This window comes from Panthera uncia (genome assembly GCF_023721935.1).
Source record: "Panthera uncia isolate 11264 chromosome C1 unlocalized genomic scaffold, Puncia_PCG_1.0 HiC_scaffold_3, whole genome shotgun sequence".
NCBI classification, from domain to species: Eukaryota; Metazoa; Chordata; class Mammalia; order Carnivora; family Felidae; genus Panthera; species Panthera uncia.
Genome location: NW_026057584.1, coordinates 30,129,632 through 30,153,363, shown reverse-complemented (window position 1 = coordinate 30,153,363; position 23,732 = coordinate 30,129,632). Strand labels below are relative to the sequence as shown.

Genomic DNA, 23,732 nt, shown 5'->3' with positions numbered 1-23,732 from the left:
TTTGTGAGAACTTGAGATAATGTATTCAAAATTCCTGGGACATAATAGGTGTTCAATAAATGGTACTTAATATTTTATGCATGAGCCTCAGGCTAATGTATGTGTGGACATTTAGTTATTAATTAGAAGGTAAATGAAAGCTGGCTGGAGGGAATTGCATTTGACCTTTAGCAAATTATTTCATTTAGATGCGCTGATGCAAAACTATCACATCTTATAAAGAAAGACGAAAATAAATCTGGCTGACAAAAGATATTTTAATAAATACTCAACCTTTCTCCAATGCCCTCTCGGTCTATGACCACCCCACTATAATTTGTGTGCCATTTAGGGAGGCTTTGTACCTTCCCGTCACTTGTCATAGTCAATCAACTGACTGATCAGGGGCCAGATTCAGCTCAAAAAACCTTTCTTGGGCGCCTGCATCTTGTGATGGCTCCAAAAAAGGAATTCTCAGTGCTTTTTTTCCCTCCAAATAAGCTTGCTAGCAAATTAGCATGAGTATACTGGGGTTGGTAGAGTCCCTCTAAATTATTCCTCAGTTGAGATCAGCTCAGGTGGTATAACGGGATGTGGGAACCTAATGCGTCCATCCTTCTATGTGCCCCATGTTATTGACAGGAAAAGAGAACCTACCGCAGTCCACGTAAAGCACCTTGTAACATGGAAGCCATGGCCTCTTACAGGAAGAACAGGGTGTATGTTCCAGCTGATAAGGGGAAAGGGAAAAGGGAAAAGACCAGGGCTCACTGCAGCACTGAGGAAGTACAAAACTCTGTGCTAAGTATTATGGAAAATATCTGCTGGGTCCATGCTATGTGCTATACATCTCACTGAGAGCTAGAATGTCAGAAAATTCAGGAAAAACAGACATGGCCACCACCCTCCAAGAGCTGACAATCCACAGGGAAAGGCAGGCAGTAACTGAGGAATGACACTCAGCCCTGTAAAATTGCCACCGTGATTAGTGATATGAAGGGCAGAGAAAGCATCCCTGAGGGAAAAATATGTTAGCATGAGATATGCCTTTGAAAAGAGCACACCAGAGTCAGCTGGAAAATTAACTGGAGGGAAATCAAAATAGATGGAGACAGACCAGGGAGGAGGCGATTTTAGTTATTCAGGAGGGAGTTGATGGTAGCTTAGACTAGGGTGGGAGGGGCAGAGAGAGAGAAAAGGACAGACTCAGGACATGGTTAGGAGGTAAAAGCGAGAGGACTTAGCAATGAATTAGATGTGGAAAAATGAGCTAAGGTCATAAATGACTCCCAGGTTGCTGACTTGAGCCACTGGATAGATGGTGATGTTTGTCCCTGGGAGAACACTGGGAGAAGGTTGAGTTTTGTAGGGCATGGTGAGCTCAGTCTCACACGTGTTAAATGATTCGCCTTTGAAGCATCCGTGAGGACTGGAGCTCAGAATAGGAGACTATGCCGGAGGCACAACATTGTCTGTGCACCACTGAAGCCATTGTATGAATGGGATCTCTTAGGGATGGGTCAAATACAGCCTGAGAAGAGAAGGCCTTGGACCTATTTTTAAGGAGTGTCAAGGACAGGTCTAAAAATTCAGGGACCCATGTGTCAAAAGTGACCGGAAGGTAATGATAGTCTGCCTATAAAACATCGACAAGGTGAAAGGCTTTCACCCAAGAAACACATCTTGATTCTGTTGCTACAAACTCCTGCAATCAGGATCACACTCTCAGGGGCCTAGCCAGCCTATACCCGGTTCATGGGCCAAGCAGGGGCTGTGGCACACAGCAAGGCATGCGTCCTATCTAAAGAGTGTATTTGGGGCGCCTGGGTGGCTCAGTCGGTTGAGCTTCCGACTTCAGCTCAGGTCATGATCTCACGGTCTGTGAGTTCAAGCCCCACGTCGGGCTCTGTGCTGACCGCTCAGAGCCTGGAGCCTGTTTCGGATTCTGTGTCCCCTCTCTCTCTGACCCTCCCCCATTCATGCTCTGTCTCTCTCTGTCTCAAAAATAAATAAACATTTAAAAAAAAATAAAAAAATAAAAAATAAAGAGTGTATTTGGTTCCAAGCCCAAACAAGTTATTCCCAGATGTGATGCTTGTATACACTTCCCTCTAGTAAGTCTCCCCCTATTTGAAATAACTATTGTGGTTTACATTAACCGGAATGGACCTTGACTGAAACCGTGTTTAGCCCAGCTTTTTAGAGTCAGAACCCCATTCTCTGCTTCTGCCTTGGAAAAAATCGATTACTGTGAGTTATTTTCCTGCTAAACCCCTGTTTTTCTATTTCCAAATAGCAGTGATAGCTCCAAAAGACTGTTCTTCTACCCCAAACACCTTCCCTCGCTATAAATACTATCCCTAAAACTAGTTTCCAATGCCTAACACTCTAACCATAGTTGGCCCACCCTAAAACCCCTCCCATTATTCAAATGCATCCTAAAGACAAGGGTAACACTGACCTCATAGCCCCATGGTGTACAAACAAAGGCTAATCATCCCTGGCACTATAACATAGCTTGGCTTAGAAACCAGGAAGGCAGGCCAGCTGCGGTAAAGGGATAGTCTCTGGAAGCTGAGGGTAGGAGTGAGGACAATAGAAGTTTGGAGTCATCTTGAAGGCGGCCTAGGGCAGAGGGAAAAAAGTAAGAAAAACCAGAAAGTAAGGGGAAGCAGTAGCTCTCAATGCTAATCAACTCTGTCTTCTGACTTTTTTTTTTTTTTGCCTTCTCAATATTCCTTTGAAGTAATACATCACATATACTAATTATAACTGCCAGCTATTGACAAAATCTGACGTGTCGTCGAACTGGATTTATTTCTTAGTTGAGTGTTACAACACACACACTCGCTCGCTCACTCATGCAAAATCACATTCTTCCTCCCCCTTCCGACCCATCCAACCCCAAACGGGAATTATTAAACAGAAACATGAAACAAAGCAGACCATCAGTGCACGCGTGTCATGAAGCTACTGGGATTTGCTCTGCCTCAACCTACAGCAGGTGAGTCAACCACACACCTTGTCTGTGTTGCAGCTTCCAGGGCAAACAGCCTCCGGGAGACATTACACGGTGCCCGACACAAGATCGCTGTTGATACTTTCCACACCAACTTGGTCGGTGTTGGTAAGAGCTTGCCCCCAAATTCCCCTTCTGTTGACATTTGGCAGGGCTTCTGTCAACAAAACTTACGTCAACCAGCACCTAGCAGAATGTCTCACACACGGTAAATTCTCGATGCTTATTTGAAAACAAAAATTAGAAGAAAATCAAAAGCAGATGAACCATCCTCGCCTAACAACGAGCGAATGTAGTGAAGCGCTTAGTGTCAAACGCATAGCAAGCATTACATTAAACATTAACAATTAGCGTTATTATTATTCTCTGGAGTCCCTGTTGCTCTTTGCTCATATTCCGGGGATCCAGGAGAAACACTTTCACTTCCTTCTCTCACTCCACCCCTCTTATTTAAATACTATCACAACTTTCAGAGAAATTTAAACCACACCTCTCCCCACCACACACACACACACACACACACACGCACGCACACACAGCGTATGGTCTCTCAGGCATTGCTGATGGGGGCGTAAGCAGCAGAGCTCCTACAGAAGGCAATTTGAACACATCTATCAAAATTACAAATATTTTTCAGCCCAGCAGGTCACACTGGAGAATTTATCCTCCAGATTACCTCCCCACCATGTGGCATACAACAGGTACAAGGTTGTTCTTTGCAGACTTGTTTGAAATGGCAAAATGGAAATGAGCCAAGCGTCCACCAATAGGGAGCTCATTAGATAAACCTTGGTAGAAGCAGAGCGTTTGAATACTAGGCAGTAATGTAGACATTTTCAGTGAGGACATTTTCTGTGTACTTTCACATGGAGATCTCCAAGATATATTGCTAAGTTTTTGTTTTGTTTTGTTTTGTTTTGTTTTGTTTAACGCACAGAGTAACAGCATATAAAGCATTCCAAATTTTGTCTAAAAGTGGTGGGGGGATGAGAATATATAGTTGCATTTGTTTTACATTAAGGAATTCTGGAAGTATATGAAGGAAGCTAAGAGGAATGACTGTCATGGCAGGAGAATGGAGAATTAGGAGGATGGGGGAAGGGTAAGGATCGAAGGGAAAACTTTTTACTGTAAAACTTTAAATTGTCTATTTAAGATAGATAGATAAATAAACCCATCTTACGACAATCTAAGGAGCATGACCCCCTGCCAGTGCTCTATAGTTGAAGTCGATGCCCTGGACATTCAACATCTTGACCAGTCTCTCCCCTATTCTCCAGGCTTCTTCCCTCACCCGCTGGGGGATGATGCAGCCTTTGAGATGAGTCACCGTGCCTGGAAGCTGGACACCTGTGTTGGCTAGCTTATCACAGTCTATTGGACTATGGCCCTGTTCTCACATCAATGTATTCCTTCTGGGGCACAAGAATATAAACTAAGGAAAATCTCTTGGGTCACAGACTCAATGTTACAAATCTTCATTTCTTTGCTTTCATCAGTTTAAATCCAGACTTTTTTTTTTTTTTAATTTTTTCAACGTTTTTTATTTATTTTTGGGACAGAGAGAGACAGAGCATGAACGGGGGAGGGGCAGAGAGAGAGGGAGACACAGAATCGGAAGCAGGCTCCAGGCTCCGAGCCATCAGCCCAGAGCCTGACGCGGGGCTCGAACTCACGGACCGCGAGATCGTGACCTGGCTGAAGTCGGACGCTTAACCGACTGCGCCACCCAGGCGCCCCTTAAATCCAGACTTTTAATGTGATTTGCAAATAGCTTTGTATATGATATTAGAGGTCAGAGGACTTCTTAATCCATCTAAAAATATATAAACACACCTCAAAAAAAATCCATTAAAAGTAGAAATAGCTAATCCTTTACTTGGGGAGAATAAATAATTCACCTCCTGGTTTTCCCACCATAAATCAGTTCTACCGTAATCAGATGCCAGCGCCAGAGAATAGGAAAGAAAAGCAGCTGTGTTAAACTTTGACAATCAAAAAAAAAAAAAGGAATGGAAAAAGTGGGGATGAACCACTTGTTTTCTCTTCATGTATTTCTCTAAACAGACTACATAATTAATGAGCTGGGAAGAAACCAGTGTCTTAATTCTATTTCTGACGAAAACCTTTCCTATGTTTTTACCTTAAGTAAAAGATGTATATGACTCACTTTAAGGGTTCCAACAATTTCACATGCCAACCCTCTAATGTCATTCAGGCACCTGCACAGGCTTATCCCTGCACCAGTGAAAGCTCTACTAAGAAGAACCTGCCATCTTGGCTCCCTCAAGCTCAGCTGGAGGAGAAAGGGAAGGCTCACGGACAGAATAATGCAGGACTCATTCTGTACAACATAGAGCTCCCACACTTCCTGGAGCCAGGAAGGATCCGAAAGGCTATAGAAGAGGTTGAAGGATGAAGAGGACATAGTCAAGAAACGAGGCTGAAGCCAAGCGAGCCACTTCGGTGCAGATGACCCTCCCTATATTGCTGGTAGAAATATAAAATAGGGCAGCCACTACAGAAACGGTTTGGTGATTCCTCAAAAATTAAATATAGAATTGCCATATGATCCAGCAATTCCAGCCCAAGTTATATAGCCCAAATAATTAAAAGCGGATATTCAAACAAAACCTGTACACAAATGTTCATAATAGCACTATTCACAATAGCCAAAAGGTGGAAACAACCCAAAGGTCCATCAAACTGGATAATAAAATGTGGTATATCTATATAGTGGAATATTATTCAGCCACAAAAAGGGATGAGATGCTATATGCCAGGGCATGGATGAGCCTCAACACCATTATGTTAAGTGACACAAAAGAACACATATACTGTAATTCCATTTGTATGAAATATCCAAAATAGGCAAATTCCAAGAGACAGGAAGCAGATAACAGTCTCCAGGGCCTGTGGGAGAGAGAGGAAATGGGAAGTGACTGCTTACTGGGTATAGGGTGTCCTTCCTGAGTGATGAAAATGCTCTCGACCTAGTTAGTGGTAATAGTCTCACAATATGGTGAATATGCTAAATACTACTGAATTGTACATGTTAAAATGGTTGAGAGGCCGGGCACCAGGGTGGCCCCGTCCATCGGTTAAGCATCTGACTCTTGCTTTCAGCTCAGGTCATGATCCCACTGATCATGAGATCAAACCCCATGTTGGGCTCTGCGTGCTCTCTGCCCGCCCCCTCCTGCTTGTGTGCACTCTCTCTATCTAAAATAAATAAATAAGCATTTAAAAAATAAAGTGTTTAAGATGCTAAATTTTATGTGAATTTTACCTCGAAAAGAAAACTTGTTGGCTTTATTTAAAAACTCATTTGTTTTCAGTCATTCATCTGTAGGCCATCTGGGGGTAAGGTGATCCAGTGTGAGCTAGACTGGGCTTGGTTCCAGACTACAGGTTGGAGCCAAGTCTGTCTCACGTGTCTTTCATCCCCTCACACCGGTAAGCTAGGCAGAGCATCTCCTCATAGCGATGGCAGAAGCACAAGAGGGCACACCCAACACTCAAACATACCTGAAGCCTTGGTCTGCACGGTGTCTGTTAACATCTTATTGGCCAAAGCACACAGCTGAGCTCAAGGACAAAGGGCAGGGAAGCATACTCCAGTACTGGTGGAAGGAACTGCAAAGTTGAGTGACAACATGGAGAAACCTGGAGGACATTATGCCAAGTTAAAAAAAAAAAAAAAAAAAAAGCCAGACACAAAAGACAAATACCGTATGATCTCACTTGGATGTGGACCCTAAAAAAGTCAAACTCATAGAACCAGGGAGTAGAACAATGGCTGCCAGGGACTAGGGGTAAGGGAAATGTGGAGATGGTGGTCAGTGTACAAGCTTTCAGTTATCCGATGAATAAGTTCTGGGGATCTAATGTATAGCATAGTGATTATAGTTAATAATACTGTATTGCATATTTGAAATTTTCAAGAGAGTAGATCTTAAGTGTTTTTCTCACACACACACACACACACACACACACAAACATGAATATGTGAGACAATGAATGTGTTAATTAGCTTGATTCACATTGTATACATGCATTAAATCATCACATTGTACACCTTTTAAAAAAATCATATTATACAACCCAAATATATACAATTTCATTTGTTAATACTCGTACCTCGATAAAAAATGGAAATGCCTAAATGCATAAAGATAACTTTAAAAGTTGAATAACGAAACGCAAAGACAAAGAAAAGGGTAAAGCATTGGGAGCTATAAGCCATTCTATCGCAGTTCTTAACCCACATAGGAGACCTTCTTTTCTCCTAAATGGCAAGAATTCCTCCGTATCTTTTCCACAAGCTTTCATAATTCTTTAGAGCAAAGGGCCTCCTTCCGAGGAATGTGACCCAATTCACTCAAGGTAACTTTTACTAAATTGTAGAAAACACAGATAAAAGTGGGTGTTTATAAAACATAGCTGGGTTTTGCTAATGGTTAGCAGACGGAATTGGTGGGTTCCAAGGGAGTTACGAAGTCCTTGTTATCAGATTACGGATTTTCAGGTGTGTAGGTCCCACCATGCTCAGTGGCAAATTCTAAATCTGACTATCACTCAAGGGAAGAGAGTGGACGTGGAGGACTGGGTAAGAATTTCATGGGCCAGCCCTGGAAGTAGCAGACATCACTTCTACATTCTATCGGCCAGAACTGAGTCATGTGGTTGCAAATTTCACAGCTACAAAAGAGACTGGGAAATGCAATCGAGTTGTGTGCCCAAGAGGAAAAGGGAGCTGGTGAAGTGAATGGCTAGCTAGTCTCTGCCACATCCGATATTAAGCTGCCTTTATTGAATGTCAAGCCATCTAAAGTTGGCTTTAAAAAGTGCAAATCTTTTGTGTGTAGGAGTTTGGGGGACCACTTCGTCATGGTTGGAGGAATAGAGGAGAGTCCTGGAACTAGATTTAAGGACATTAAAGTAGGGACAGCAATAAAACGAGCACAAATCAGCTCAAAGGAATGGAAAACTATACCAGAACTTAAAGAAAAAGCATGCAAGGCATCATGACCCACAGGATTCCAATACCCGGAATCCAAACACGAAAATGGAGTGAATTCTTAGAGACAGACACCATCAAAAAACAAAAGCCTTGACTCCACTTACGTCTGACCTAGGGAAGCAAGACTTCCATATATGTTACATAATTCACCGTTCCATTAATGGCTTGCTCCCTAGACTTTTACTGTCACCTTGAATAAATTTAAGATTGAACAAGCAATGTAATCAAAGTGATTTGGACACAAAAGTCTTTTTCTCCCACTCTTTCTCCAACCTTCCCCCTCATTACAACTGCCCTGAATGGGAGTAAAGGAAAAGCGAGGCCCGTGAGGCTGTTAACACCTCCAAGGCCAAAGAAAGACAAAATGAATTCCAAAAATCATACTTCCAAAGTACTCTCATTGTGCTTCATGGAGCTGGCAAGCTCCTTCTTTCTCTGCAGTGACCTAGTCTTCCCCCCTGAAATTTCAAGCCAGTTGCCATTTCCACCTCTCTCAACTGGGGGCTTTATTATCTTAAGGTGAGAAAAGTTTCTTCGGCAGGAGTCTACCTGGGAGAGAAATCAGAGTGATTTAAGCAGTGCCCATGTGTGTTGGAGATGGAAGAGAGTCTCCAGCTGACACATCAGAGAGGAAAAATGTAAGCTCGGATGCATTTATTAAGGGAGGTTGGATATCTGTTCAGCCAACCCTCTCTTTTTTTTTTTTTAACTCTCAGATACTATTTTAATGAAAAGCCACCACAAGTCCACAGCAAATCACAGCTTTGAAGGAAAATGTCAATCCCTATCAAACCCTGAAGAATTGTTGGAGCTGATGGAAATCTAAATTCATCGGCTACTTTCGCCATTTCTCCCATCATGGGTTCCAACCACAACCGCCCCCCCCCCCCCAGCTCACCCTGGAGTGGAGAAATGGGGCTGCAAATCAACGCCTGGGGGACATCCCATCAGACAATGGGAAGGTCTAAAGAAAGGTTAAAGCAGAAAGGAAACGAAATTTATAGACTTAGCATTAAAATCTTAAAGGACCTTAGGAACGGCAATGAATCTGATGTTAGGAAAGGCAGGGGCTGTCAGAGGCCACGGCAGGAAGGCCTGACAAGGGCCATAAATCTAAGCTAGGAGCAGAAAAAAAATAGGCGTCTTTTCAGGCTGAGGCAGCGTGATGAAAAGATTCCAACCTGGACTTAAAAGAGCGGCAGGGCCGCAGAGGCATAGTGGGGAAGAGGTGGACTAAGGACTGCAAATAAGGAAGGCAAGGCACTGCAGATTGTGGGGGCGGGAGAGGGGGCAGCTGGCTGGCAGAGGCCGGCAACAAAGACACGAGCAACAGGCGTTTGGCTGAGGGGGGGACCTTTGAAACTGATGCCCAGCCAAAGGAAACAGAAAAGATGTGGTTGCTCCCTGCAGCATAGATGCGATGGGAGGTGGCGGGCTAAAGAAGGCTGTGGAGGGGGAGCTGGGGAGGGGCAGGAGCTTCAGTGGTTACAACACAGGCTGGGAAGCCAAGAACTCCCAGGATTGTCTTTAATTTTCACTCACTCATTCTGTCGTATTTTGGGGTTTGGGGTTTTGGTTGTTTGGACTATTCCCTCAGGGGCCCAAGGCAAGTATGTTAAGACACTAATTAAAATACATAAAAGGACCGCAACTGAAAATAACATGCCATGAATTATCATTAAAATGCCAAGCTCAGTGGCCTTTCCCTCGGGGTAGGCCTGACTGGAAAAGCAGGACTGGTACCACATGGATTGCCAGGGCTCTTGCCCGCTTCCCCCCTGTCCCAGAGTGAAACGCTGTTTCCTTCCTTTTCCCCCCGTGGAAGGGATGTTGGTGGATGGGTTTCATCCACCTGGAGAGGATTAACTGAATCAATACCTCCATGGTATACTTTGAAGCTTTGAGATTAAGTTTAATTGTCAATGCAGTGATAATGGCCTGTGTACGTGCACATATATCCAAGTATTTATGAAATGCAACTTTTTCAGTTTTTTGAAATATGAAAATCAATATACCTTCTTCCCCATGCCTACCATTCTTCTCTAGTGCATTTATTTCTACATTCTGCTTTTTTTGTTCCCTACCTGCTTTTCCCTTCTGTCCATTTTTCTCTCCCAGCTTCCATCTTCTCTCTTATCCGCCATTTTGACTCTCCTCAGTTTCTCCCTCCTCCCATTTGTCTCAGAAACTAGAGAGCATCTCAAATGCAATGTCATTTCATAGGTGAATACATATGGTCATTAATATTCATTAGTTTTCTTAATCTCTAGTAAAAATAGGAAAAAAAAATGCTGCCTTCCCATGTGTCAGACTGGTTGATTAGCAGACTGTACTTTTAATATAAAATCCTCATCCTGTGGAGAAGCTGGAGGCCCGAAAGTTTTGGGAGGGTTGATACTTTCCTTGGACCAAGCAAGGAAAGGGGAGATCGGCAAAGTTAAAAGATGATCTTGGGTACTCAATATCACTTATCATTAGGGAAATATAAATCAAAACCACAATGAGATACCATCTCAACCTGTCAGAATGGCGAAAATTATCTCAAGAAACAACAGATATTGGTGAGGATGCAGAGAAAGGGGAACCCTTTAGCACTGCTGGTGGGAATGCAAACTGGTGCAGCCACTCTGGAAAACCGTATGGAGGTTTCTCAAAAAATTAAAAATAGAACTACCTTATGACCCAGCAGTTGCTGGATATCCTTCGTATCCCTTTATCCAAAGGATACAAAAATGCTGATTCGAAGGGGCACATGCACCCCAATGTTTTTAGCAGCTCTACGAACAATGGCCAAATTATGGAAAGAGCCCAAATGTCCATCGACTGATGAATGGATAAAGAAGATGTGGTATATGCATACAATGGAAATCTCTGCGATGAAAGAGACTGAAATCTTGTCATTTGCAGCAACATAGTTGGAACTAGAGTGTATTATGCTAAGTGAAATAAGTCAGTCAGAAAAGACAGATATCATATGATTTCACTCATATGTGGAATTGGAGAAACACAGCAGATGAACATAAAGGAAGGGAAGGAAAAGTAAGATAAAAACAGAGAGGGAGGCAAACCATAAGAGACTCTTAAATACAGAGAATAAGCTGAAGGTTGCTGGGGGCGGAGGATGGGTTAAATGGGTGATGGGCATTAAGGAGGGCAACTTTGGGGATGAGCACTGGGTATCATATGTAAGAGATGAATCAGTAGGTTTTACTCCTGAAGCCAAGACTATACTATATGTTAATTAACTTGAATTTAAATAAAAATATATAAAAATTTAAAAATCTAAAAAAAAAAAAAAAGATGATCTTGGGGGAGAAATTTAAGCCTCAAAGTGATAAGCAATATGAACTTCAGGAGTAAACTCACCAAAGTGCATTTCCCAAAGATAGTGATCATCTTTTCACATCCTAGACTCACTAGCAGATTAAGGGGATTTCCACAAAATGTTAAGACTTCAGTCTTAGGTTCCAGAACCTAATAAATGCCCTATGGTGTTATAAATTCAGTGTGGAGCATGAAAAACTGGCTGCTGTGACTCAGACCTAGCAGGTACTACCTTAAAACACAGAGGGGCGCCTGGGTGGCTGGTCGGCTCAGGTCATGATCTCACAGTTCGTGGGTTCGAGCCCCGCATCGGGCTCTGTGCTGATGCTTCGAATTCTGTGTCTGCCTCTCTCTCTACCCCTCCCCACTCACACTCTGTCTCTCGCCCTCAAAAAATAAATAAAACATTAAACACACACACACACACACACAGAAAGAAGCCAAAAATGTCTGTGTGAAAGGTAAAGGGTGTGTAAAAAGTAAAAAAAAAAAAAAAAAGTATTGATAATAATGGAAAAGTAAACACCACTTCATATGTAAAGAAACTCTGATATTAGGACCTCCCATTAGAAGTAACTTTTTTTTTTTTTTTTTTTTTTTTTTTTTGCTTAAATCAATGGATCCATAAATACATGAACTTAATCTGACTTCTCACTAACTCATTTGGTGAAAAGCTGATGGACTAGAAGTTTATTTGCAGAACTGGGGTCTTTCAGCAACTCAATAACAGGTTTCCTGTTTGACTTTGGGCAAGTTATTTAACTACTTGATATCTAAAGTTACTCATCTGTAACATGAGTAAAACAATATGATGGCCATGTTATTTTTGGCTCTTGGGCTGCTCCCAACCTTGGATGTGTAACTGAATCTCACAGAGGAATTTCACAGAATTAATGAAGATCTGCAAATCCTAAAGGGCCTCAGGTTGAATGTTGACTTCACGGTATTATCATTATAGAGTAGCTGTTAATAGCCCCTGCACTGTCACCCCCTCTCCTAGGTCATCACTCTCTTGTGTCTGGTCTGTCCCCTCTATGCTTAAGAGCACATTTAATCCTTTACTCCTAGAAGGCCTTCTTGTCATTTCACCATCCATCAGAGCCGCTACCACACTGTTCCTCTAAAATGCATAGAAAATCTTGACTTTGATTTCTCTCTTCTTCCTCCCTCTTTAATACTTTATAATCTGCGGGGTGCCTGGGTGGCGCAGTCAGTTAAGCGTCCGACTTCAGCCAGGTCACGATCTCGCGGTCCGTGAGTCCGTCAGGCTCTGGGCTGATGGCTCGGAGCCTGGAGCCTGTTTCCGATTCTGTGTCTCCCTCTCTCTCTGCCCCTCCCCCGTTCATGCTCTGTCTCTCTCTGTCCCAAAAATAAATAAAAAACGTTGAAAAAAAAAATTTAAAAAAAAAATACTTTATAATCTGGGTTTTGTCCATCACTGCGTATTTGTATTTGTCTCAAACCCAATAGTTTTCCTGTGTACAAATCTTTCTAGAAATTGTGTTCTTACCCCTTTTCCTAGTACTAGGATAGTTTATGTTTAGACTTCAGAGATACATCCATGCAGCAGATCACTTCCAATCTTTCTGACAATTCCTTGGCAGATTCTTATTTCTCCTCCTTCCCAATGACTGTCGCTTCTAATTCTTCTCCATGTAGCACTTCCAGTTAGTGGTTCATCTAATTATGTAGATCTCCTATCAGCTACATGTATGATCTCCAACTTCTATTCCTTATCTTTTCGATCTACAGCATAAAGTCTGTCCAAGATACATGTGTCAGTTATCCATTGTCACAATGACAGTGCATAACAAACTACCTTAAAACTTAATGGCTTGAAAACACTAACCAATTTTCATTGCTTGTGAGTATATGAATGCTGTGGGTAGTTTTGTGATGTGGGCCTGACTTGATCTCAACTGGGTGTGTTCATATATCCGCCATTTTCCCAGTCAGTCTATCACACCATAATTGTCCTGCCATCATATAAGGCCAAGCAAAGAAAAAGCTAACCTCTGGGCCTGGCTTGTTGGCAGTATTCTCAGCATTCCAAGACCTTAAACTCCCTAAGCTTAGAAATTTAAAACCATCGGGGCACCTGGGTGGCTCAGTCGGCTAAGTGACCAACTCTTGATTTTGACTCAAGTCATGATCTCACAGTTGTGAGACTGAGCCCCGAGTCAGGCTCCTCACTGTGTGTGGAGCCTGCTTAAGATTCACTCTCTCCCTGCCTTCTGCCCCTCTCCTGTTCATGCTCTCTTTCTCAAAAAAAAAAAAAAAAAAAAGTTAGAAATTTAAAAACATCATTCAGCCTACTTCAAAATTCCAGCATTTTTTGACTCTTTTTTTTCTTCATGTATCCCACCTAGGCTCTTAGAATCATGTCCTTACCAACCTCCACATTTCCAGGGTTGCAGCACTCCCTACAAATCATCTTAAATGGAGACCTACATTCCTCTTCTATGAATGTCACTTTGATCCTCTGAGCCTTTTATAAAAATCTCTGCTCCTGGTCATGTTCCTCCACAAACATTTGCATACATATGCACGGGTTGGTGTGCCACATCTTAAAAATTGAAAGAAGAATGGAATTGATAGCCAAATGATTTTTTTAAATAGAAAAGAAAGAAAAGAACAACTAAGTTAAATGGCACAAAAGTTGAAATCCAGTTTATCTGTTTCTTCTAATTGAGCCAAATCCTGGGAAACTCTGAAAATGACATATTAACATCCTCAATCCACTGACTCATGCTGTATAGCCATCTCTGACTACTTATAATAAACAGACACAACTGTTGAAAAACTCATTAATCCAGATCTTATGGATATAGCTACTGTCAAAATTAATCATCTTTTCCCAAGCAAGATAGTTTTCCCTTTGTTAAATTCATTGGCATCCGTGAGTAAAATAAAATGTGCCTGGATTTTCAAAAGTATGTTTGAAAAAATCCAAACACAGTGACTAATTTCTAGAACTAAAACCTGTAGTTGGAGTCTAACATCCTATTTGGGCTAAAAAATGAACCAGTTTTCTTGTATCTTCTCATTTTTACTCTGGTAAACTTGAGAACACTTGCTGTTCTTCCAAAAATGTCCATGTCTTTACCTTATCTCTTATTAAACCTATTTCTAGAAGCAAAGGTCTTGGTCCCCACCACGCTTCTATTCTCCGAGCTTCCCAACATTCCTTGGCACACAGCTGAAACTTAGTAAGTATTTATCCTTTATGGTGGTAGTGTGGGACCCATTTCAAATGGACCACCTCTTTGTCAGTGGACTTCACAAAGGCACAAACTTACAATGAAAATGTGCAGTCTTTTGAACATTTGGAATATGTGCCAAGACTTTGGTCTGAACACTCTTCCCTGGAGATCTCAGATTTGTCTTTCTTTTGAGTTTGAATGTGTGTGGTTATAGCTATTGTTCTTGAAAAACCAATGTCTGGTGCTTTTTCTTTGGATTATTTAGACTCATGGCTTTAAACTAACTATAATCCATTAACAGTTGCCCTCTATTCTTTCTTTTGGAATTTGGTTCCCTTTAGACTTCCCTCACCCTGTGTCTTTTAGAGCCTCAACTTCTAGATCTCAGGGCCAACACTGAAGATCCTTGAAGGGAAGACTGATCCCTCTGATTTCATTTAGTGTAAATCTAGCTCTTTACCCTCTCTGTTTTCCATGGCTCAGCAATTATTAACCACTACATGTAATCTCGAACACTGCTTCCATCTATATATGTTCAGGTATCCTATCCCCTGCTCAGTCCTGGGAGACCACTAGGTCCTTTCTGGTTTTCTTCAGTTACTGAATTTGAATTTCTAATTTTCCTTCCTGTCTTAGGTATAGACTTGATCAGACCAGAGACCCCTAGTAACCAAGCAAGAGAGTAGAACCAAGGTTAGAGAGGGCTAACGTTACCAGGTTGTCTTTCTTTTACATCTTCCCATTTTTGAGGGACTGTTCCCAGTGAGTTAACTTCAAGCCCCATATTTTATAAAGCTCCCTTTCACAGGCTTTACCCTCGGCCCTTTCCTCTTCTCTCTCCCACAAACTCTTGAGGCCCTAGAAAGTCTTCTTTCAATCCATACAGACAAGCAGTTCCACTTATTAGTTTGATTCAATGCCAAGTTACTTTTCTAAACACTTTCAGTCTGCACTATAAGCCAACACTCCCACAAGAGCTGGCTTGCTTCCTTCCCACACTGAGGGTGTGAGAGGGGAAAACAACACCCCGCACATCAAAGAGCAATCCTACTCAGGTCTGTGATTGGTTGAGAGACAACGCAGGGCATGGTTCTGGGTCGGCTGTTCAGCTCCTCTGCTCATCTACTTTAACTTACAAAATGGAATAAATGATGAACAGGAAAATTAAGCAAATCAAACAAGATTAATTAAGTGAGCTTCTCTTTCCACATGCTAACCCACATAGTGGGGCGGGGGGTTGGGGGGCAATTTCAAATCACGATGTGAGCAGTAGCCAAAACTATTAGTAGATTGGGAAATGGAGTGCATCAAGGGTCAGATTTATAAAACAGTGCTCTTTCGCCAAACCTCTGAAATTCTAAACAAAAACAACACTAGATACATTGAAAAGACCAACCCGAAGCATCTGGTTTCCTTAGCTGGTGCACATAGCGGGAGAAATGTTGGCAGAACATTTGATTACCATAAAAGAGAGAGCTATGCAGAAACCACATTAGAGTAAACTCAACCAAAACAAAGTCAAATGTTTGAACTGTTTTGAATAGATTATGGTGGAGACTTGAAAAAGGGTCTAGCCTGGATTAATGAGAAATGCAAATGAACTGGCTCAGAAGCAAACTGGCTTCCCCTGTGAAGTGACCCTTTGCCCCTCAGATTTGGGGGTGAAGTAAATACCTGTCATCTACAGAAATGCTCAGAGGCACATAACATCCACAGGACAGGTGGTTTGAGTCAGGCATGTTAACCATTTCCAGAGGAGTGATAAGTCAGCCCGATGCTGAAGTGCGCTTGTAGATCCCCCTTAACTGCCAGCTCCACCCCTCTATTCCTTTCAATGAAGAACCACACAGAGCAGCTGGTTTTGATCATTTCATGCGTGGCAAAGACTGTGAGAAACACATTTATTTTGGTAACACACAGGAACATATATACACTTAACAAATACATATTTGCACACGCTTTTTCCCTGGGTTGTATATCTGTCTATTTATTGTCTAGGGTTAGCAGTAACCTTCAATCGGTCTTTCAAATTGTCCTCTTATGAGCTGTCAACAAAACCTTCCCTAATTTGGGTTCTTGGCAGCTGGATCCAACCACCATTGGAAACCAAACTGCTGGGCTTTGGAAAGCCCAGCCCATCCATCTGGGCAGCCCATTTTTTAAGGGACTCTGACCTCCCCTGGAGACTCTTTCCTCTAAGCCCTTTCTAACATTATTGGGCCTAAAGAGACTATTAAGAAACCAAGACTATTTTGAGAATACATGAGTGGTTCTCATCACACTCTCCAGATCCCCTCTAGAGTGGGAGCAAAGACTCAATGATTTGTGGGCTTGGAGAGTCAATGAATCAGGAAAGTTTTCCCTAAACTAATGTTAATGAAAAGAAGAGAGGGGAAATATAAAATTAGGTTGACAAAATGACTGGGAGTCTTGGTTATGGTTCTACTTTGCTGTCAGGGGAACGAGATCTGAGTAATAATCTTGCTGATATTGAGGTATTTTCATGAGGGCAGTTTAAGTAAGCTTCTCCCTCTGCCTAGATAGCCAGACTGCCTCATGCCAGGGAGCCGGCACCACTCCCACTACTTCTGCTGCCTGGGGTTGAAAAATGCGAGGCAGCTGTGGGAGAGGAGAGCCAGGCATCTTTCTATTTATTCAACTACTCCTCTGGCCTGGGTACAATCATATGGTTTTCCATTTACATGATCTGCTAATTGGATAGCCATACCTGTCCAGCCTTGATCCATATTTAGAGGTCCTAGATGCTGACCGTGGCTATTTCATTCCAAATATGCCCTGGATGCCAATAGTGGCCAGGAAAAACACTCGAGAATAGTGTTCTCAATCTTTACCTTGCATAAGAACCAACTGGTAAACTATAAAATGCACATTGTTAAGCCCGCCCCAAAAGATCCTGACTCAGTAAGTCTGGGGTAAGGTCTGAGAATCTACATTTCCAAAAAGTTGTATTTCTAACAAGGTAATACTGATGCTATTGGTCTATAGATTACACTTTGAGCAAGGCACCCCCTTTAAGAAAGTTGCTATCAGATGAGGTCAAGTCATTACTCTCTCTTCAATCAAGTCAACAATAGATGTTGAAAACTAATTTTTCCCAGGTGAGAAGAAAGGAATGTGTGGTCCTTCATAGGCAGGTAAGATAAATCTTTCCCTTTCACTGCTGATCTAATCCTACTCCTCCTTCAAGGCCTGGCTTCAGTGCCTCTGGAGCCTCAAACAGATTCTCCAACCTTCAAGAACATCTCCTTTATCCACACTTCTTCTGCACTTCAACACAGGATTGCCTACTTCTGTTCTTAATAGTTCTCTAGTTGTTCCTTGCATGTGAATTTTGTCATAGATCTAAACTCTAATGCAATTGGACAAAGACCCTCTCAACACTCACAGAGCAAAAAGTAGGCACAGAATGTGCTTTAAAATGAATTTCAAAGATCAAAGCGGAACTAAATTAGTATGCCTCTAAATGTAAGAACAGGTAACACTGGAGAGTTATGATCATAAAGGAATCATCAGATTAATCCATCACCATGGCATTTTGGCTGTGGTTTTAATTTTTTGTTTGTTTGTTTGAAGTGGCTGGCACAAGATAAAGAGAGATTCTACCGTGTGGAACAATAAATGACTTACCTTTTCTGGCATTTTTTCTAGACAGGAATTAGCTCAAATTGTGCCCAAGATATTTCCAGATTTGAGGTTGCTGCATGAAAAGATTTAAAAGTAGTATGGTGGGGAGTGACCATAGAATGGCAATGTATTGAGTTCTGAAGACCTTCTCCCCAGGTAAATACCACTTATAAAAGAAAAACCATTTAAAGTCTCTGAAAACTTTCCTAAGGGATACATCAAATGGAGAAACATTCATTTAAGAAAATCAACTAAATCTTAATATAAGATAATATGTATATCTAGAGTCCTAGAACAGCCACTAAGAAAATAATTCAAAAAACATAGTTAAAAAATCATAAAGGAATTAAAATGTTACTAGAAAATATTCAGTTAATGCAAAATAAGGCAGCAAAGAAAGAGGATCAAAAAGATATGAGACATTTACAGCAGCACCATCAACAAGAGCCAAATTATGGAAAGAGCCCAAATGTCCATCAACTGATGAATGGATAAAGATGAGGTGGTATATATATACATATACTCACACACAATGGAATACTACTCAGCCACCAAAAAGAATGAAATCTGGCCATTTGCCATGATATGGATGGAGCTAGAGTCTATTATGCTGAGCAGATTATTAAGTCAGTCAGAGAAAGACAAACACCATGTGATTTCACTCATATGTGGAATTTAAGAAACAAAACAGATGAGCATGTGGGAAGGGAAAAAAGAGGGTGGGGGAAACAAACCATAAGAGACCCTGAAAGATAGAGAACAAACTGAGAGTTGATGGAGGGAGGTGGATGGGGATGGGCTAGATGGGTGACGGGTATTAAGGAGGGCACTTGTTATGATGGGAACTGGGGATTGTATATAATTCTGATTAAATTCTACTCCTGAAATCAATATTGCACTGTATGTTAATGAGCTAGAATTTAAAAACAAATTTGAAAAGAAAAATAAATAAATAAATAAATTTTTGGTAGAATTTGCCTGGGGGGGCGGGGCAGAGATATGAGACATACAAGGAAAAAAAAAGAGAGAAATGTTAGACATAAATCTAACCACACCAGTAGAAACACTAAATATGAATGGAACATACAATCCAACCAAAAGGCATAGATTGCCAGACTGGATAAGAAATAAGACTCAACTATATGTGTCCACAAGAAACACATATCAAAGATACAAATGGGTTGACATGGATGGATACAAATGGATGGTTAAGGATGGAAATAGATATATTATGCAAACAGCAATCAAAAAAGACCAGGAGTGACCATACTAATATCAGATAAAACAAACATTAAAACAGATAATGTCACTACATTATAAAATAAAAAATACATTTTATAATATATATGATTTATAAAATAAATGGGATATATTATAATGATAAAATTATCAATTCATCAGGAAGATATAGTAATCATAAACTTATATGTACCTAACAACAGAGCCTCAAAATACAGGATGCAAAAGTTAGCAGAATTGATGGGGAAAAGGTCAGTCAACAACAATCATTGGAACTTCAATACCCCAATTTTGATAATGGATATAACAACTAGAAAGAAGACTGACAAGGATATGTAAGACTTGAACAACATCATAAACCAGCTAAATGTAACAGACATCTAATGAATATTCCACCCAAAAATAGAATATTTATTCATCACTCAATCACTGCAGACTGGAAAACAGACTCTCTAATCTGACCTGTATGCCACACTCAGCTCTAGGTGGTTGATGGGGACACTCACCTGAAACAGACTGCATGTCTGCATGTGCTGTGGTCCCCCTGTGGAATTTTGAAATGCTGATAACAGGAGTGCCTGGATGGTTCCGTCGGTTAGGCATCCGACTTCAGCTCAGGTCATGATCTCGCAGTTCATGAGTTCGAGCCCCTCATTGGGCTCTGCGCTGACAGCTCAGAGCCTGGAGCCTGCTTCGGATTCTGTGTCTCCTTCTCCCTCTGTCCCTCCCCCAGTCTCATATCCTCTCTCTCTCTCTCTCTCTCTCTCTCAAAAATGAATACACATTTAAATAATTTGAAATGCTGATAACAAATAGGCATGGGTGTTGGGATTCACAACAGTGGTAGAAAGTATAATTAGAAGCAGGTTGTTGTTAAAACTTCTGAGCCTAGGAAAGGAAGGCTCTATTATGATCACTGGAAATTATTTTTAAACCAATCTGAAAAAAAGGGTGTACCCAAGGTTGAATAATGAACTTTAATTAAATAGCCAACCACACAGATGGTGCCTTTTGAAAATTTTCTAAAATGATAGCAAACAGCTGAAGTTTTTATGGTTTTGATGAATCTAGTTCTTATGATTATATAGCTGGATTTGGCAAAATTTTGACATATGGTTCCTATTGCAACCTGTATATTTCATCATTGTATACACATACACCTGACTTCTAATAGCAGAACCAGTGAACAGTTCAACCTCTGCCCTAAATGGAAAGGGAGGCGGGCATACTGCAAATGCAAGTGTTTTTAAGGATCTTGTGTTACAATGTTTCCTGGCGTGTTAGTGATATCCTCAGAGCAAAGCAGGCTCACTGTCTTTATCTGCAACACACTGAAAAATTTGCAGCTCAGGACCAGTCCAGAGCCATTTTCAGGGTGGTTGAATTTCAGGCTGGCTTCTGTGATCTTAGCATCTGCAATCTTTGTCATCTTAGTATAAAATTTCCAGGAAAGTTGTTTAAATCAATATTTCATTGAAAACATACAGATAGATCCTTAAACAGCCTGCTGCTGATTGACTGTTTGGGGCTTTTCCCTAGCTTTGCATTTAACAGGTATTCATTTTTCTTTGCAAGCAGAGGCCAGATACTGTTGTTTTTGTAGCTTCAATAGAAACTCTGCAGAGTAGATGTAACAGAATATTTTTAAAATAACTCCAGTTTGATTATTGAGAATGTCATCTTGCCAGGGAATGTAACTACTAAGAAGAATAGCATCTATTAGATTATTAAATATAGTATCTTCGGAGCACCTGGGTGGCTCAGTCAGCTAAGCATCCGACTTCAGCTCAGGTCATGATCTCGCAGTCAGTGGATTCAAGTCCCGCGTCAGGCTCTGTGCTGACAGCTCGGAGCCTGGAGCCTGCTCTGGATTCTGTGTCTCCCTCTCTGTCTGCCCTTCCCCACTCACTCACTGTCTTTCTGTCTCTCAAAAATGAACGAATGTTAAAACAAAAAACAAAAAAAAATTAATATAATATCATTTATTAAGCACTTAACATGTACTAATTTAATTTTCACAAGACTTTAAGAGGATGGCACTATGTAAACAATAAGGACGCTCAAAGAGGTAAAGCAACTTACCCAGCACCACACAGCTAGTAAGGAATGGGGCCAGAACTTATGCTCATATTGTAGTCAGTGCTTTTAACTACTTTGCTCACATGTTGAGGGTAGCTTCTAAGTTATTACATCCATCAGAAACCCTGGTGACTCCATCATGAGGCCTATTTACTGCAATGACTAGGACACACACTGAGACAACACACACACACACACACACACAGCTTCTTTCCTGGCCATTCTTACCTCCGTCTCTCACCTCCTTACTTCCTCAAAGAGGTAGCCAGCAGTATTAGATGTGAAGTCAGAAACTCCAAGCCATTTACTTTCTAGGTGACCATAGAACACATCAGTGCTCCAGCCTTCAGTATTTCTGAAATACCATCTCCCTCACAGCATCCTCTGAGGATCAGATAAGCCAGTGTTGGGACAGGTGACCTGGACATACACTGGTAGAGTTTGTATTGAAGGAAGATGTGACATTTATTTGCCTTTCTCAGGGTAACTAAAGAAACTAGGCCCCAGGACCTCACTCATTACTCTAAGGAGCCCTTGAGATCCAAAGAGTTAGCTACATTATTCATTCGTGCTTCCTATCTCTGAGGGGAAAAAATGTAAAGAGGTAAAAAAAAAAAAAAAAAAAGTCCAGAGCTGGGTCCCCTTAATGCCTTTATGCCAGCCTAAAGGGGCATACCCCAGGTTCGTTCTACTCCATCATGGGTATTCTGGATCTAAAAATCCTAATGATTACCAAGACTCCATGGCAGCCAGCTTTCTGAAAGGAATATAGTCACATATACCAAGCTGGTGTGAGGCACTGATTGGGGTCTTGTCCCAACCTTGAAGGTCATGGAAATGACACCAGACATAGAGAAATCCCCACCGAGAGAAAAGGTTCCACATTTTCCAGAGCTGGATTCAAAGAAGTCTCTGGTGCTCAGGGGCAGAACCAGAGATCTGGCTCACAGCTTTCATCATGAGGAGCTGAAAGAGGAGGCATGGGAAGTCACAGAGGCTGTCTGTCAGAAGAGAGGGAGTTCCGCTCTCAAGGCCAGGGAGGTGGGTGACCTCAGAGATTCGCTCATCACATTTAGGGGTGTATATCAGAAAAGGAGGCTGGCATTTTGACTGGTTGACTTCTTAGCCTGTGAGCTTCCTGACTAGCCCTGGTAGCAGGAACTGAGGACAGATGGCCAGACTGAAAGTGCCAGTTTCCAGAAGAACTAAAGATGGATTTACCTCTGCCTCTAGGCCCAGCAAGGAGGCCATGGAGCATAGACACTGGGCTACAGGCTCAGCTGACACCACTGAGGCACAGGCCAAATTGGGACAATATCAGGGGAGTGTGGCCCCATAGTACCACCTGGAGGATGTCTGAAAGATGTAGTCGAGGCTTGCAAAGCTCAGAAGCAGCCATAAATAGGCCCTTGAGGGCTTGTTGGGGTTTCTATTTCTCCATACCAAACCCAGGGTCAACAAGCTACACCACTGGAATGACCTCCTGAAAGGGGACAAGCAAGGTCCCCGCTGGCAATCGGGTAGAAAGAGGCTACCCCCACTCCTCCCACCCCCACCTCTCACCACAGAGGGCAAATCACAGGAAGGGAGGATGTACAAGATGGCCGACCACACCCTCACCTCCCCTCTGGGCCGCTGGGGCCGTGAATGCAGCCAGTGCTGGGAGGAAGGCAAAGAGCTTTGAACAGAATCCGAGGTTGAAGTTGAAACTGCCAAAGGAATGAGGGCAAATTCCAACAACCAGAAGGAGACTGTTCTAATAAGCGGAAGTGAGTGAAAAACTACGGAATCCAACTGAGAAGTTGCTAAGGGAAGCTGCTGGCCCAGCAGGTAGGGAGGGACTCGTGGTCGACAGAGCACAGCTGGTAGGAGTTACTGGAAAAACAAAGCTGTGTTCGGGGGTTTTTTGCCAATAAGGTGAGACCTCTCGATCTAAGCTTTAATACATCAACGGTGAGCCTAAAGCACATCCGTCTTCATCCGTATGGGCCAAGAGTCAAGGCAGTGAGGGTAGAGATTACTTGTAGATCCTGGAGTCAGCAAGAACCGGGGGTGAGACCTGGCTCCACTGCTTACTAGCTGCGTGGCCTCGGGCAAGTTCAACTCCTTTATGCCTCAGTTTCCTTATTTGTAAAAAGACAATATGATAGTTATTAATCAGGAGAAGTCATGTGAAGCATTTGAGCCCAGTGTCTGGTGGACTGGGACTCTAAATGTTCAT

General features: G+C 42.0%; 1 long non-coding RNA gene across 1 annotated transcript; it reads left to right on the top strand.

Annotated features, from left to right (window-relative positions):
* The first annotated feature begins 2,300 nt into the window (after positions 1-2,300).
* On the top strand, positions 2,301-5,746 carry LOC125910884 (uncharacterized). Its single transcript, XR_007454205.1, has 3 exons — positions 2,301-2,623; positions 3,017-3,106; positions 5,217-5,746. It is a non-coding gene; the product is annotated as an uncharacterized LOC125910884 (long non-coding RNA).
* The last annotated feature ends 17,986 nt before the right edge of the window (positions 5,747-23,732 follow it).